Genomic DNA, 17132 nt, shown 5'->3' on the forward strand with positions numbered 1-17132 from the left:
TGAGACTCTTATCTCCAATAAATGACTCAGAAAAAGCTGGAAGTGGAGCTGTGGCTCAAATGGTAGAAAGCTTTCTTGAGCAAGTGAAGCTCAGTGACAGTGCCCAGGCCCAGAGTTCAAGCCCCAGGACTGGCAAAAAAAAAAAAAAAGGAAGAAAGAAAAAGAAAAAATTAAACAAAACAAGGAGGTCAAGGGCTTTATCTGTCGTAGTTGAGGCATTTTGAGGCATTTAGTTTTACTTCAGGTGGACAGTGGATAATTAAGAGGAACAAAGTGAATGCATATTCATGTATTGCATATTCCTGTTGCAGGACAGCAGGTAAATAGAAAGATGGAAATATAATAACAGGCAACTGCCAACCAACAGAAAAGTCCCTGTGAGACTTTTATCTCCAATTAACCACTCAAAAACTAAAGCGGTTTGAGCTGTGGCCCAAGTGGTAAAGTGCTATCCTTGAGCAAAAGAGCTCAGAGACAGTGGACAGTGCTCAGGCCTTCAGTTGAAGCCCCACAACCAACACACACACACACACACACATACACACACAAAATAAAAAAACACTGAGGTTGGGGTCAGGGCTTTTGGATGACCTCAAATCGGACTATGTCTAGTGCCTTGGGGGAATTAACACTCAACGTTGGCCAATGTTGGCCCATATTGAAAAGCAGTGAATTTGGCCCTGGGTGTCCCTTAAGTCTGTGAAGCCCTACATGGGTGACAATCAGGTACTGAAACCTGAGGTTTCAATGCCCAACGGAATAGGAGAACCCCACCGCAATGTCTTTAGAACAGTTCTCCACTGTATGGAGAATTGGGGAATTACGAAGAATTGTTCTAATGACTCCTACTCCTACTCCAACTATTGCTCCATAGTAGCTGGAGATAGGATTGGTTGGTTAAAATAAAAAAAAGTTAGATATGTCTTAGATAGTAACTACACTTGAGAATTGCTTTGTGGCTCATAAAATAGCCATCGATCACTAGAATCTTGTACGTACTTTGAAAAGTTATGTGGCTCTCTTGGAAGCATGAACGTCACAACTATAAAGATAATCATGTTCATTTGCGAAGAACCATCCAAATAAACTAATTTTGTGTACAATCTGCATATTGCCAGCATGAAGAACATTGATGAACACTTAACAATGGACATTAACTCAACCAGGACACTGAAATACCTCTGAATTTATATTGTGATCACCTGAATAAACAACATTCCAAAAATTGTTTTCTCTATGTGATGTTAGACAGTGTATACAGTGAGTTTATGTCTTATAGTATTTCTGTTTTAGGAATACTTAAAGGCAATTGATGTAATCATATCACTAATAAGAAACTTCTTACCAGGAAAGACTTTCTCTTGACTATTAAGTGCACGTGTTAATCAAATACATTAAATGCTGACTAACAATGAAGGTAATACTTTGAATATCATGCTTAAGTCATATAGACATATGTATTGAAAAGTTGTATGTATTGGGCACAATGCCTGCACATAGGGGCCACTTATGTAGTCTATTCATAAATACATTATCATATAACATATTGCATAACCACACTCCCTATGTCAAACCTGACAGCTAAAGTAAATGTGAAATAATGGTTTCAAAGTTCACCTTGGATTTTCAAAACTCAAACAATTAGACTAAACAGATAGCTTCTGTCTCATTTTGAAAGTCATTCTTGTTGGTGAAGTCTAAAAAATTAGTATTCTAGAATTGAAGTGTGCTTATTTTTATTTTCCTTTCTTCCTTCCTTCACTCTTTCACTCTCTTTCACTTCCTTTCTCTCCCTCTCTTCCTTCTTTCCTTTCTTCCCTCCCTTCTTCCCTCCTTCCTTCCTTTCTTCCGTCCTTCCTTCTTCCCTTCCTTCCTTTCTTTCTTCTTGGTTGCAGGGCTTGAACACAGGGCCTAGATAGTGTCCCTGATCTTTTTCACTCAAGGCTATAGTGCTCTACCACTTTGAGCCACAGCACTACTTCTGGTTTTCTGGTGGTCAGTTGGAGATAAATCTCACAGAATTTGTTGTCTGGGCTAGCTTTGAACTGTAATCCTCAGATCTCAGTCTCCTGAGTAGCTAAGATTTTCAGGCATATGATACCAGTGCCCTGCAAGTGTGCTCATGTCTAAAATCTTGTTTTAAAACCATTGCAACACAGCTTTAAAAGTTTTAAAGGGTTAATCAGATCTTCAGCTATGATGGCCTGTAAAGGGCAAACTTCTCTTGTTCCTGGTCACTTTCAATGTTGTCTTTTTTTTTTTGTCAAATGTGGGGCCTGAACTCTGGGCCTGAAGGCTGTCCCTCAGCTCTTCAGCTCAAGGCTAGCGCTCTACCACTTAAGCCACAGCACCACTTCCGGCTTTTTCTGCTTATGTGGTGCTGAGGAATTGAACCTCATGCATGTAAGGCAGGCACTCTACCACTGAGCCACCCTCCCAGCCCCAATGTTGTCTTTAGTTACAAAGTTCTTGACTTTCTCTTCCCTCCCTTTTATTAGAACTAGAGAGCCCAGTTGAAGATTTCAAAGGCCAGGCACTTTCCATTGGGTTCATTAATAAAGATAAAAAATTTCTACATGGCACAGTCCACAGAGGAGCTGTCTGATCATGGGGACCATTAAAACTAAGGGTTTATCTGTCACTCATTCCACTACACTGATGGAGTACTAGTCCCTTGAGTGCTATTCTCTCAATCACCAGCCCTCAGGATGGATCATCTCACTCATTGCTCCCTTAACTCTCTTCTTGTATCCCTTCCTTCCAGAGATCCCAATGAGACCCTTTGAATCCAAGCAAGTTACAAAAGAAAAGCTCAGACTTGAAGCACCAGCCACAGCAGTGTTGTAGGCATAGCACCTGTAGCCAGCAAGGTCTCCAGCAGGGCTGTCCTGGTTCACCATCCTGACTAGTGGAAAATGCAGAAGTCAGTGGTGAGAGCTCTCATCGTGGCCATAAAGGAAATGTAAATCAAAACACCAGTGAGGTATCATCTCACTCCAGTCAGAATGGCTGTTCTCAGATATACAACCAACAATAAATCCTGGTACGGTTATGGGGGGGTGAGGGGAAATAATCCTAATCCCTATTAGTGGGAATGGAGAGATGCTATTACTGTGGAAATCACTATGGTTCCCCCTTTGTCCTTTGTCTCACCACTTTGTTGTTCCCTTTCCCTTCCCTAATTCAGATAAATGTATATACAATACCCAGGGTACCAAAATCAAATACAGTGACAACAGAGGACAAAAGTGAACCAATACAATAGTGATACTTACAGGAAAATATGTTGGAAATTATCTGTACAACTGGGGGGGGGGGATTGGGGAAGGAGGGAAAGTGGGAAAAATGAAGGAGAGGGAGCAAGTTTGACAAGAAATGTACTCATTACCTTACTTATGTAACTGTAACCCCTCTGTACCTCACCTTGACAATAAAATTTTAAAAAAATCGTTATGGAATTTCCTTAAAACAAAAACTAACACTAGAACTGCCCTGTAACCCATTGATACTACTCTTGGGAATTTACCCCCCAAAGAATAAAATTCAGGATATACTGCCATCACCCACGTATTCTAGTTCATTGCAGCACTATTCATTATGGCTAAGTAATAGGAATAGCCCGGCTCCCCTACAACAATGAATTGACCAAAAAAAATTGTGCAGAATAACTTTATTCATCAAGAAGAATGTGTACCTACTATGAATCATGTAAAATATTGCAAGGCTGATGGGTTTTCTATTCATATGGTATAAACTCTGATAGAACAAGAAACAATTTTGCTGCTTTTAAAAAAAGTATAACTGGAGGTGGGAGTGGGTGTTGAAGTGAGTTTTCATGCCAAGAATATATAATCATTCTAAAAATCAGCATAATTAAAAGCAGTTGGTATTATTCTATCACTAATTAAAAAGGACATAAAGGGGAAGGTGATTCAGTGGTAGAGCACTTGCCTTGCATGCATGAGGCCCTGGGTTCAATTCCTCAGCACCACATAGCAAAAAGAAAAAAGCCAGAAGTGGTACTGTGGCTCAACTGGTAGAGCGCTAGCCTTGAGCTGAAGAGCTGAGGGACAATGCTCAGGCCCAGAGTTCAGGCCCCACGACCGGACCCAAAAAATAAAAATTTTTTAAAAAATAAAAAGGACATAAAGGCTTTTTTGCTAAAAGAAGTAACTGTTGGCAATAATTAAATCAGGAGGACTCTTCAGAAAATGTAAATATTACAGATAATTTTCATGATTTTTATTTTATTTATTTATTTTTTTTGGTCTGGTCGTGGGCCTGAACTCTGGGCCTGGGCACTGTCCCTCAGCTCTTCAGCTCAAGGATAGTGCTCTACCACTTGAGCCACAGCACCACTTCTGGCTTTTTTCTTTTTGCTTATATGGTGCTGAGGAATTGAACCCAGGGCCTCTGGCATGCAAGGCAAGCGCTCTACCACTGAGCCACCTTCCCAGCCCTTTTCATGATTTTTAATAATCCATGGTAATTGAGTTGAATATCAGTGAAGATATAATCAAGATGACAAATGAAGATTACATAAACGAAATAGTTGATTGCTATTACCTGTCAATGACTAAGAATATCAATACTGACTGATTGCATCTATATAGCACATTATCCGCTTAAGTTTTCTGATGCAATCACTTGTACAGCAAAGCGATGCAAAGGAAGTAACCATGTCAAGCTTTGTTGCCCTTTCTTTTGGATGGTCTGTCTTCCTCAGGAAGGGCTTAGTCTTCAGTTCCGGTGAAAGCATAGTCTTCAGTTCCGGTGAAAACTCAGGAATGTGTTCTAACATGAGCTTTAAGGCATCCGTATCTCTGTTGTGGAGGAAGACTTGGCTATCTGTCAGGTCAAAAAGTGGAGAAAGAGGACATGTGAAAATATGTTCAAATCAAGGAGAGGCAGTTAAATTGTAATTGCTTCCATTCTGAAAAGAAAAGGACTTGACCAAATATACTGGAACCTCAAACTAGCCATAAACTCTAGCCTTCCCACTGAAGTTTGGGGATTCCTCTTCCATCAAACTTCCTTGTTTTCCCCCCATTTTATTGTTCTAGCTGGCAAAGTGGGAAAGGCACAAAGGCTCTCTTTGGTCTGATTGATTTTTGCCAAGTCGTTTGTCACTGCTATGATGAGATTCTTCAGAGACCTTTCAATCAAATGGCAAAAAAAAAGGGAGGGGGGTGGGGGAAGTCCAGATGGTAGGAATCTGCTACTGCACAGTGAACTGAGCACAGGCTGTCAATGAGATCTGGGCCAGCCACCCCCCACCCCCCAAGAGTAGACTTGCAGATTTCTTAGCAGCTAAGAGTCTTTCATTCTTAGTGTAAAACCAGAGGAGGCAGGAGGGTTTGGAGCACTCACCTGACTGTGGTTCTCCTTGAAGTGTCAGCTTCGCACGGACTTTTGCATCTCTCCTTCCAACATTCCTGCAGAACTTTTGGAGCTTGTGGATAACTGTAGCATTGCAGGGCATATCACCTTGACTCTGAGAGCTGGCAGTGGTCTCACTGGGGATCAGGCTCAGCAGTAGCCAGGCTCCTAAAAGGCAGGAAAGAAACAAGCGTAGCATCCTTGGGGCCATTCTCTCCTGTGCTGTGTTTTGGTTTTTTGTAGGAATTCTGGCTGCCATTGACTACAGACCAGAGCCTGTACCCTTGGACTTTGTCTTCTTGGATCAACTGGCTTTTATATACCTTAAGGTCTTATCCAGCCATGGTTCCAGCTCCACCCTTCTCCACCTACCTCCATAGAATGTCCTGGCTCAGTTGCGGTTCACTCCGGCCCCTCCCCTCTCACATCCCATATCCCTCCCTCCTCATTGATCTTTTCCTGTTGTAAGAGACCACATTTCAATCTTTTATATTCCCTTCTCTAGAGACAACCAATTTTTTTATGTTCATTAAATATTTGTAGCAGGAAGCAGTGGCTCACACCTGTAATCCTAGCTACTCAGGAGGCTAAGATCTGGGGATCACGGTTCAAAGGCAGCCTGGGCAGGAAAGTCCATGAGACTCTTGTCTCCAATTAACCACCAGAAAACTGGAAGTGGAGCTGTGGCTCAAAGTGGGAGGACACTAGCCTGAACAAAAGAGCTCAGAGACAGCATCCAGGCCCTGATTTCAAGCCCTACTACCAGCCAAAAAAATAAATAAATAAAAGTAAAATAGTTAAAAATAAAATATCTGTAACCTTTCTGGTGCTTGCTTTTTAATCTCAAACCATTGGATTGTCACTATAATGCATATGAAAAGATCATTGTAAACCTGAATTACTAGGCATATAATTATGTAACTATTATAAGATAGTTCACTACCAGACCTATCTCAGTTAACTCTTGCTACATGACCTTGTATTTTCCCTTTGTTCTTCCAAGTGTTACATTGGAATTGGATTCCTATGGTATCCTTATTTTATTTTGAATAACATCAGGAGAGGATAGATTTACCTCTCACAAATGAAAGAAAATAATGATGTTCAAACCAACACCTGTAAAATGTATCAAAATTCCAAATAATGTTATTTGGCTACTTTCAATAAAGTCTGAAATATATGATGAACTTTCCCATTCATTTTTTTTTTTTGCTGAAGATAAAAATCTTGAACTCAAGAGAACTCAAACTTCACTCCTTCCATCATTCTTCTAGAGATTCTGACAAGATGAAAAAGCAGAGATTCCTATCATTGTTAGGTGACATGGCTTGTTACAGCCTTCTTTCTTTGCTTTGATTCATATGCCCAAGTACATGATTTTTTCCCATCAGTTACATGAATATTTCATTTGAAATTTTATCTTTTAGAGAAAAAAATACTGTGTGCACATACACGAGCATAAATAAGTATAAAGCCTAAAAGGAAAAACTAGAAAAATTTTGCAATAAATCAAGAAGATATTGCTAATTCATATTCTTCTATGATAATGGAAATAGTTTTATCAATTTCCTGTATTCTATACATTTTATGAATAAGAAAACATCATTTTTAAACAGTATGATTCTTTTAAAAAATGATTGGCCTTATATATAACTATCGGTTTCCCCTCTGAACTTTTAAATGCAAATATGCACATGTATTTATAAGCCTCATTTATTGGTGTTCATTACCTAGGAAGATGAACTGTGTTCCCTTAAGGAACCTTGAGGACTTGGTATTAGTTTGGGTACCTTAAAAATAAACTAGTAAATACCTTTAGATCCCAATAAAAGACATGATATCTTCTTGTGACAGTTGGAGAAGGGCCTTGTCTTCACTCAAATGCTGATCATCAGGTGCAGTCTATCAACAGTACCTGTGGAGATGAAGACTGTGGTTGGGGTCAGGGCTTTTGCATAATGTCAGTTTGGAATCTGACTAGGGCCTTGGGGGAATTAACACTCAACATTGGCAAATTTGTTTCTGCCCACAGTGAGATACCCACTGAGTTTGTGCCTTGAGTCTATTGCCACAGTGTCCCTTGAGTGCTTGAAGCCCTGCTTAAGTGGTAGTCTGGTGCTGAAACATGAGGTTTCAATGCCCAACTTAGTATGAGCTCCCCACTGTGATGTCTTTAGAACAATTCCCCACAGAATGGAGAGCCTTCCTGATAGCTTACTACTATGATTGGTGGGTTTTAAAACCTGAGGGGCCCTCAGGAGAGTCTCACTGGAGCCTTGAGGAAGAAGAGCTTTAAGATCTTGAGGTGGCAGAAAACCACATACCATTATTCCTCACTTCCTCTGTATCCTCAGTGTAGTAGAAAGACCCCTACTCAGGCGGGCAAGGCCTAGTCATCTGGAGTGGCAGAGCCCACCGCAACAAAGTTGTTAGCAAGGAAGCAACTTCATTGAGAAAGTTCCTACACTGACTGGTAAGGGCTGCAGCACAGACTCGGGAGCTGGTACTGTGACCCCAAATGGCCCACAAGCCAGGGTTTTTAAAGACAAAGTACATGCAGTCAAGCCTGGTCACACGCAACACACACAAAGGATTGCATGAAAGGATCCTCACATCCATCCCGGGGACCACACAGAGGTAGGCAGGCACAGGAGAAAGATTATTACAAGGTTTATTCGAAAAGCCATGTTTGCCCAGAGAGAGAGCAGCCTCCACTATCTAGGTAGCAGCAAGGTCTGGGTGATCTGAAGCGAGGTAGATGGAAGTTCAGGTGGCTCTGAGCAGAGAGAGGGAGGGGCCAGCTGTTTGGCAGGAACTCCAGGGCAGGGAGGAGCTCAGGTCTGGGTGTAGCTGAGAACCAAAGGTGGGCATAATGCTTACATTGCATAGTCATGACAGGCCATACACAGGTGGCTAATGGAGTTACAGTGTGTCTTATAGTAGCTGTTCAAACTAACCTATCACTTTGAATTGGTGCATGAATTTGGTGGGCAAAAGGTGGGGTTTACATTTTGGCGGGCAAAATGCAGGTAAGTTTTAAGCGGGGAGTTGAGCAAGTTGAGCAAGATTACTGGGGATTATCAAGGGAAACCGTGAAGGAATGAGTCAGGTCATTAGGGGGATGGGGGCCAGATATTTCCTCTACTCCAGGAATCTGGCTCTCCAGCTCTGGAGGGGGTTAGATTAGTGAGGCTGTTTTTCATAGTTTAAGCATTGTCTAGGGGTCACCATCACCCAGTGAGTCAAGATGGAATCCAGAAGGCTACAGGTTGAATTAAAGTTTACACTGAGGTGATGTTAGTTTAAGTCTCAATTTTTTTTCTCTTCTGGGCCATTTCCCATTACACTCCCCCCTTTGACTTGTTCCTGAGTCGAATCATTGACTCAGTTCCTCCATAGGGAGAGAAACATAATGGTTTTGCATTCCCATCAGTTTTACTGCCCTAATTCTTTTTTGCACGAATTGAGATATGGATACTGAGTCTAAGTAAGTTGAATGCCATCTTGGCATCTTGCTATTAATTGTAGATGGGGACTTTCCAAACTCTGGAGGTTATAGAGGACACTCTTTGACTGTAAATATTGTCATGGGCTCCGGGAAACTCCTCCTTCCTCTAGATAATTGAGGTCCTGATTGTCCCCCTGAATTATCACTTTGTATAACCACTTTATTAGGAATAAGTATCCTCATTTAGCTTGTTTTGTTTTATATATGACACTTTTTGTCCTTATCTTTTAAAACTGTGTGCTAGCTCTGTTCTGGACTGCTAGTCTTTGAGACAGGAGTCCACCATGCAGTCACTGGCTTTTTAATAAACATTCCAAATTCAACTTTTTGAATTGTGGCATCTCTAAAACCTGAGAATGAGAGTACCATACAACAGAATGACATTAATGCATCTATAGCACAAGGGTCAAATACTAACATGAAGAGGATAAGAATCAGAGGGCCCATTACAGCTGAAATCAAGGTCATTAACCATGGGGACCAATTAAACAATGACTCATACCGCCCTTGTGACTCTTTGCATCTCTTTTCATGCTCATCTAGTCTCTGTTTAACAGTGGCTAGGCTGTTTTTGATAACTCCAGTATGGTTGGTCCATAAGCAACATTCTTCTCCTAGTGCCACACATAGTCCACCTCTTCTAGAAGTAAAATGTCGAGCGCTCTTCTGTTTTGTAACACTACTTCTGCCAATGAATTGAGGGAATCAGTTAGATTGTCTGTAGACTCATGCATTTGGTGCAAATCGGTATCCACTTATGTGGCAAGGGAACTGAAATCTGCATTTGCTTTAATTAGTGCAGCTGCCTCCAATGCCAACAAGCCAGCTACCCCTGCTACTTTGCATGGAATTAAAATGGAAACAGCTCTTTTGGCATGGCCTATGTCTACCAGATTATAAAATCCTTCTGGTCCTCCATAATAGTCTACCTTGGGGATAATGTAGGTCGTTATATACAATTCATCCCAGGATGAGTTCTGAAACAGGGCTAAATCTAAGCAAGGCATAATCCATAATTACAACTATGTCTGGGTCACCACCCATTGTCCAGTCAGAGGTGATAGTCTCACATCCCCAGGGGGAACAATAGTATTCACCTGGCTGTTTACAGTTTGATGATACCCTTGGACTCATGTAGAAGGGGTGATCAGAAAAGCAAGGATGTACAGGGCCAAGGCACATGTTGTTATATTAACTTGGTCAATTTGATGATTAGCCCCTCTACACTTTGAATGGTTTTTACATAAGTTACGGTGCTCATCTCAAACTGCTAGATTCCCCATTTGTACCTCTGTGTATCTGGGGGTATAGTGGAGCCATCTGTTTTTAGTGGCAAAATCATAAAGAATGAAATAATTGTCTTAAAAGCCTTATCTTTAAAAGTTCTTTGAGGTCTCGATGTGCAGTCCATTTGTCCTCTGATGATTGACTGGCAGCCTTCAAGAGTGATGCATGGATCTAGGTCTTGATGCCATCTACCTTAACTGCCGATGGTGTCGTCAGGATCACGGTGTGGGGTCCCTTCCACTGGGGAGACAGGGCCCCACATGAGGTCCCCAGGTGAGAAGCTGTGTCCTGGAGCAAGTGTGTGCAGTTGGGCCACACAGAATTGAGAGTGTAAGGCCTGTGGTGTGGTGTGTACGGACTGTAAGGACTGAAGTAATTTTTGGTTAGAAATTTCAGCAATAGTCTCATTTTTTAGTCTGGGTCCTAGCAGGGGCAATCTTCTGAACAGAATTTCATGAGTTAGGCCCTTAAAATAGGGCATGCATTTTGCCCTAAGTAAGGCAAATGGTAGGAGGGCCAGTCTCTAAGGTTAATTTTGTTAAGATCTCTTTTGAGTTCTATTCATCCTCTCTACCTGCCCTGAGCTCTGGGGATGATAAGCACATGTAATTTCCAATTAATCCCCCAAAGCCTGTTTAACTACCGAGTAATTTTAGACTCAAATGCAGGCCCATTGTCTATCCCATAGCCCATAGAAGACCAAACCTAGGCACTATCTCTTCTACTAGCCTTTTGGTAACCACTTGTGCTATTTCTATCCTAGTAGGAAAGACCTCCACCCACCCTGAGAAGGTATCTTTGAATACCAGCAGGTACCTGTATCTACATTTTCCCATCTTGACCTCCATGAAATCTACTTCACATAAGGCCCCAGGCATAGTTCCCCGTTCTCTTTTGCCTAGTGCTGCCCTTTGCTGTCTATTGTTAACATTTTCCCTCTGACAAGTCACATACCTACTAGTCACATCCTGTAAAACAGAGCTCAAGTTGGGTACATGATATCGTTTGTTGATCAGTTCATACAGTTGCGGCTATAATTTGAAGGCATGCTGGCCATCCGGTCCAGCCTTTTGGAAAAATAAGCTGCTGGCCGATACCACAAGCCTAGCTTTTGAGTCAACACTCCCTTGGCTTCGCCTCCTTTTTCATCCACAAAGAGATGAAAAGGCTTAGCTACATCGGGAAGGGCCAGAGCAGGTGCCATCATTAAAGCCTGTTTTAGTTTTGGGAAGGCGTTTTCCTCTATCTCAGTCCAACAGGTTTCTCACCCTCCCCTTTTAAAGCCTCATAGAGGGGTCTTGCCTTTCAGCAAAGCTCAAAATCCAAAGTCTGCAGAAATCCACCATTCCCAAAAATTCTCGTACAACTTTAGTTGTTGGAGTGGAGATTCCCAGAATGCTCCGTCTTCTGGCCTCTGACAACACCCGCATCTTCTCCGTTAGATCATATCCCAAGTACACAGAGCTGGGCCTTTTTTTCCTGAGACTATAACCGAGCTCCTGAAGCACTTGGAGAATCCCTTCAGTGGCTTGTTAACAGGTCTCCTTTGTCTTCTGCAGCTATAAGCAAATCATCCACATACTGTAAAAGAGTCCCTTTGGGGCGGGATAGTCTGTATTCATGGAGGTCAGTGTGTAGGGCTTCACTGAAGATGGTGGGTGAGTTTTTGAACCCCTGTGGAGTCATGTTCAGGTCAGCTCTCCTTGAAACCCATGCTCAGGATCCATCCACTTGAAGGCGAACAATGTTTGGCTTACTGGACTGAGGGGAATGCTGAAGAAGGCATCCTTTACATTTATGACAGTATAGACCTGTTTTTCAGCAGGCAAGATGCCCAGGAGAGCATAGGGGTTAGGTAAGGTAGGGTGGAGATCTTCTACTCTTTTGTTTACCTCCCACACGCAGGTCCTGTACTGGCCTATAGTCCCCCGTGCCAGGCTTTTTTACTGGAAGTAATGGTGTATTCCAGAATGATTTGCAAGGAACTAATATGCCTGCATCCCTCAACCAGTCTCTGTGAATTTTTATCCTCTTTATGGCTTCTGCTGAGAGGGGGTACTGTTTAACTCGTGTTGGCTTAGCTGAGGCTTTTAGCTCAGAAGCAATGTGAGCAGCTAGGCCTGGGGGTTGTCTTGTGCCCATACTTGGGGGGAAGTCTTGTCTTAGCTTTTGTAAGAGCTGAATGTTGGCTTCTAGCTGGCCTTTTGTCACCAACACATATTCATGTGCTAAAGTCATGGTTACCAGAATCTCTGCCTCTTCGGGGGGGCTACAGGCGTATTTGAATTTGATCGTCTTCAAAGCTAATTTGTGCCTTTGGTTTATGCAATAAGTCTCATCCCAGTAAGGGACAGGGACAGTCTGGCATCACTAAAAAGGAATGAGTCACCCTCCCCCTCCCCAAGTCCACAGTCCTTTTAGTGGTCTAGGGGTAAGGTTTAGTCCCAGTCAGCTCCTATACCTGGATTTTATCCTTAGTTACTTTTCCTAGAGGTTTCTGTAAGACTGAAAATTGGGCCCCAGTATCTACTAAAAACTGCACTGGTTTTCCCTCCACTCTGAAGGTTACTCTGGGCTCAGGGAGGGAAATCAAGCCCTGACCCCCTCAATCTTCTAAAGTGAGAGCCTCTGCCCTTTTCTTTGGGTTAAGGGCATTCCTTGGCCTAGTGTCCTTTCCCCTTATACATGGTGCACTGATCTCTGTCTAGTTTTTTGTTTCCTCCCTTTTACCTGGCCCGGCTCTCTTTTCCTAGTGCTTTTCCCTCATTTCCCTGTTTTCTCCCCCTCTATCCCTTCGTTCCTCTTCTCTTTTTGCCAGTACCATAACCTTAGCCATCCTCTTAACTTCTTTGTCTCTGTTGTTAAACACTTTCTTGGCTACTTCTAACAACTTAGTCAAGTTTTCTCCCTCGAACTCTTCTAGTTTTTGTAATATCTTCCTGGTATCTGGGGCTGATGGTGTCACAAATTTCTTGCACGACTGTTTTCAGGGGCCTCAGGATCGATGGGGCTATTAGTTCTGTAAGCCTCCTTTAACCATTCCAGAAAGGCTTTCATTTTTTCCTTGGATAAGTTCACTTACCTTGGAAAGGTTGATTGGCTTACTGGCAGCTGCCCAGAGACCTCTCAATAGAGTCTGGTAAAAGACCTTTAGCCTCTCCCTACCGACAGTCTTGTTGGGGTCCCAATTCAGGTCCTCAAAAGGAAGGACTCTTGGATCTGGGCTTCGTTGTCAGTCGGCTGTCCTTGTGCATTGAGAACCAACTTCCAGGCTTCCCGCCAAATACACACCCTCTCTTCTGATGCAAAGAGAAACTGCAGGAGCGGGTGAATAATCAGCCCACGTTGGCTGATGTGGTATAAAGACAGACTCAAAGAGGTTAATTAAGGCTTGGGGTTTTTCCAAAAACAGGGGATTTCTATCTTTCCAATTATATAAAATCACTAGAGGAAAAAGGGGTATAAACCACTAAGGGCTGAGTTTTCCCTTCCTCTGGAGAGCCTACCTCTTTTAGAGGAATAATTTTTGGAGTCTCCTCCAGACTTGTTTCCATCTTCAGATTGGTCCTTTTAAAGTTTTTCTTTTCATTCCTTCTCCTCCCTCCTGTATCTGGATCCCAACCGCATGTGTGGTGGACTGGGAGGAGGACAGCCTTCAGGACAAGAGGTAGGTGGTAAAGTAGGGTAAAGGGATTGTGGGGAGAGAGGAGCATAAAGGGGAGGAACAATTTCCTACTCCCAAGGCTCCAAAGGTTTAGGTGGTGGAGGTTTTTCTTTTAGAGCCAAAATTGAAGAGGTCTTGTTACCTGGGGGTATATGAGAATTAAGCCAATTAGGGGGTTCCTCCACTGGATATCTCCAGGCTACAATATAGGGGACTTGGTCCAGATGTCCCCCTGGGCCAAAGATTACCGCCTGGTTCTGGTAAACTTGGCAGGAGAAAAGTGCTCTCTGCTGGTCACCCTGTTCAGAAGCTGGACCATTCTAGCTGACAAAAAGTTTTCAACTTTTTGGAGTATCCTTTGTCCCCAATTCTCTTGCTTTCTTCTGGAAATCCTACATTGAAACAGGAGAAAGTCTAAGGGTGTCCTGGGAATGGACTCACTTTGTCCCATATTTTCCTGTGAAGTAAATCCAATTCAAAACCTGGCCAGGGTCTTCAATCCCCCTCAGGTTGGAGCGGCTAAAACCTCGATCCCGGATGAGCCCCCATGAAATGTAGTAGAAAGACCCCCCTACTCAGGCAGGCAAGCCCACCTAGTCATCTGGAGTGACAGAGCCTACCATAACAAAGTTGTTAGCAAGGAAGCAACTTCATTGAGAAAGTTTCTACCCTGACTGGTTAGGGCTGCAGCACAGACTCAGGAGCTGGTACCATGACCCCAAATGGCTCACGAGCTAGGGTTTTAAAAGACAAAATCCACACAGTCAAACCTGGTCACATGCAGGTGACCAGTGGGTTTACAACACACACACAAAGGATTGCATGAAAGGATCCTCACATCCATCCCTGGGGACCACACAGAGGTAGGTAGGCAGGCAGGCACAGGAGAAAGATTATTACAAGATTTATTCGAAGAGCCATATTTGCCCCAGAGAGAGAGCACATGGCAGCCTCCACTATCTAGGTAGCAGAATGGTCTGGGGGATAGGAAGTGAGGTAGATGGGAGTTCAGGTAGGCCTGGGCAGAGAAAGGGAGGGGCCAGCTGTATAGCCAAAACTCCAGGGTAGGGAGGAGCTCAGGTCTGGTGGAGCTGAGAACCAAAGGTGGGCATAATGTTTATATTGCATAATCATGACAGGCCACACACAGGTGGCCAGTGGAGTTATAGTGTGTCTTATAGTAGCTGTTCAAACTAACCTATCACTTTGAATTGGTGCATGAATTTGGCAGGCAAAAGGTGGGGTTTACATTTTGGCGGGAAAAAGGCAGGGTTTTAACAGGTGGTTGAGCAAGTTGAGCAAGATTACTGGGTATTATCAAGTGAAACCGTGAAGGAATGGGTCAGGTCATTAGGGGGATGGGGGTCAGATGTTTCTTTACTCTAGGAATCTGGCTTTCCAGGCTCTGGAGGGGGTTAGATTAGTGAGGCTGTTTTTCATAGTTTAAGCATTGTCTAAGTGTCACCATCACCTAGTGAGTCAAGATGGAATCCAGAAAGCCACAGGTTGAATTAAAGTTTACACTGAGGTGATGTTAGTTTAAGCCTCATTTTTTTTTCTTTTCTGGGCTCCGTTTCCCATTACACTCGGTATGTTTTGTCAGCTGATAACAGGGGAATATGTTGGTTTGAGATTATACTCTTTATCTCTAGGGAATGGAGAACTGCTGGGGGTGGCCCATCTCCTCGCATGTTACACATGCTCGCCACCCCCCCACACACAATTAAGTATATGGGAGGTCGTTCTTTTGGATCAGACTCTTTCATCAGGAGGACCAGATTAAATCAAATATAGTCACTGGCACTAAATCCCCCATACTGAAATGGAACTTACAAAGTGATTAGTTCCTAAACTCAAAGAGATGGTCAGCATTGTATTCTAAGGCACTGGGGAGCCTTAGTTTAAACATTTCCTATATTTTATCTCCTAAAAACAAACTAACCTTGAGGTTCTACCTCTCCCTTGTTCTACTAATCTGGGCACTGAATATGCTGCTATTCCTAAGTCTCCTCACCCACAGAAATTGCAAATGCCTTCCTATCAACTATAACTTCCTTTAGTACCATGAACTGAACAGCTACTTGTAGTTCACCTGCAATGATTCCACACTGGACTCACAATGAGCTCACAGTCTGCCCTGACACTGAAAATTCAAGATGAAAAAATGTGATGAATCAAACAACACTGAGATACCACCTCACCCCAGTTAGAATGGCTATAATAAAAAACTCTAATAACAACAGATGCTGGAGGGGATGTGGACAGAAGGGAACTCTACTGCATTGTTGGTAGGAGTGTAAACTTGCTCAATCACTTTGGAAAGTAGTATGGAAGTTCCTCAAAAGACTCCACAGAGAGCTCCCCTATGACCAAGCAAACCCACTTTTGGGCATTTACTCAAATGACCACAAACAAGACCATACTAAAGATACCAGCACAACTATATTTACTGCAGCATTATTTACCATAGCTAAGATATGGAACCAACCCAGATGCCCCTCAATAGATGAATGGATCAAGAAAATGTGGTATATATATATATACACAATGGAATTCTATGCCTCCATCAGAAAGAATGCCATTGCCTCATTATTTAGGAAATGGAAAGACTTGGAAAAAGTTATATTAAGTAAAGTAAGCCAGGCCCAAGGGAACATAGGTCCCTTGGTTTCCCTTATTTGCAATAACTAGCATGTGTCTGAGACAAGCAGAAACGGTTAAATAAGTTGATAAGGACTCAAATGATTTTTCTTTCTTGCTATTGTTTCTAACATATTTATAAGATGATTTCTTTGTTGTTTTGTATGTCTATCCCCTACAGTATAACCCCTGTTTTCACTGTATTTGATGGTGGTATAATTTGTGGAGGGGAAGGGAAAAAACAAATTGTTTTAATAGGAATACAGGTGGACCCATTGCAACAATGAGCTGTACAAGACATTATGTCAAAAAATGAACTTTACAACTTTGGTGGGGGTGGGGAATGGGAGGACAGGGATGGTAAGGGGAAATAACAAAGGAGGCTCATTACCTTGCTCATTTAATTGTAACCCCTCTCTACAGTATTTTTACAATAAAAAATTTATTAACAAAAAAAATGATATTGGCAGAGGGTCACTGAGAATGAGATAAACCCAGAGAAAACCCATAGGGTCTTGTTAATGCATAACAGGAAGGTAGAAACAGAGAGAAAACAATGAGGGGAGAAAACTCACAATTTCCATAACAGAAGTAACGTTCCATCTGCATCTGGAAAAGGAACCACTCAAGTGACAGGACAGAGGTGGGTCAGTG

The sequence above is a fragment of the Dipodomys spectabilis genome, unplaced genomic scaffold (genome assembly GCF_019054845.1).
Source record: "Dipodomys spectabilis isolate Male_0828 unplaced genomic scaffold, ASM1905484v1 ptg000241l, whole genome shotgun sequence".
Lineage (NCBI taxonomy): Eukaryota > Metazoa > Chordata > Mammalia > Rodentia > Heteromyidae > Dipodomys > Dipodomys spectabilis.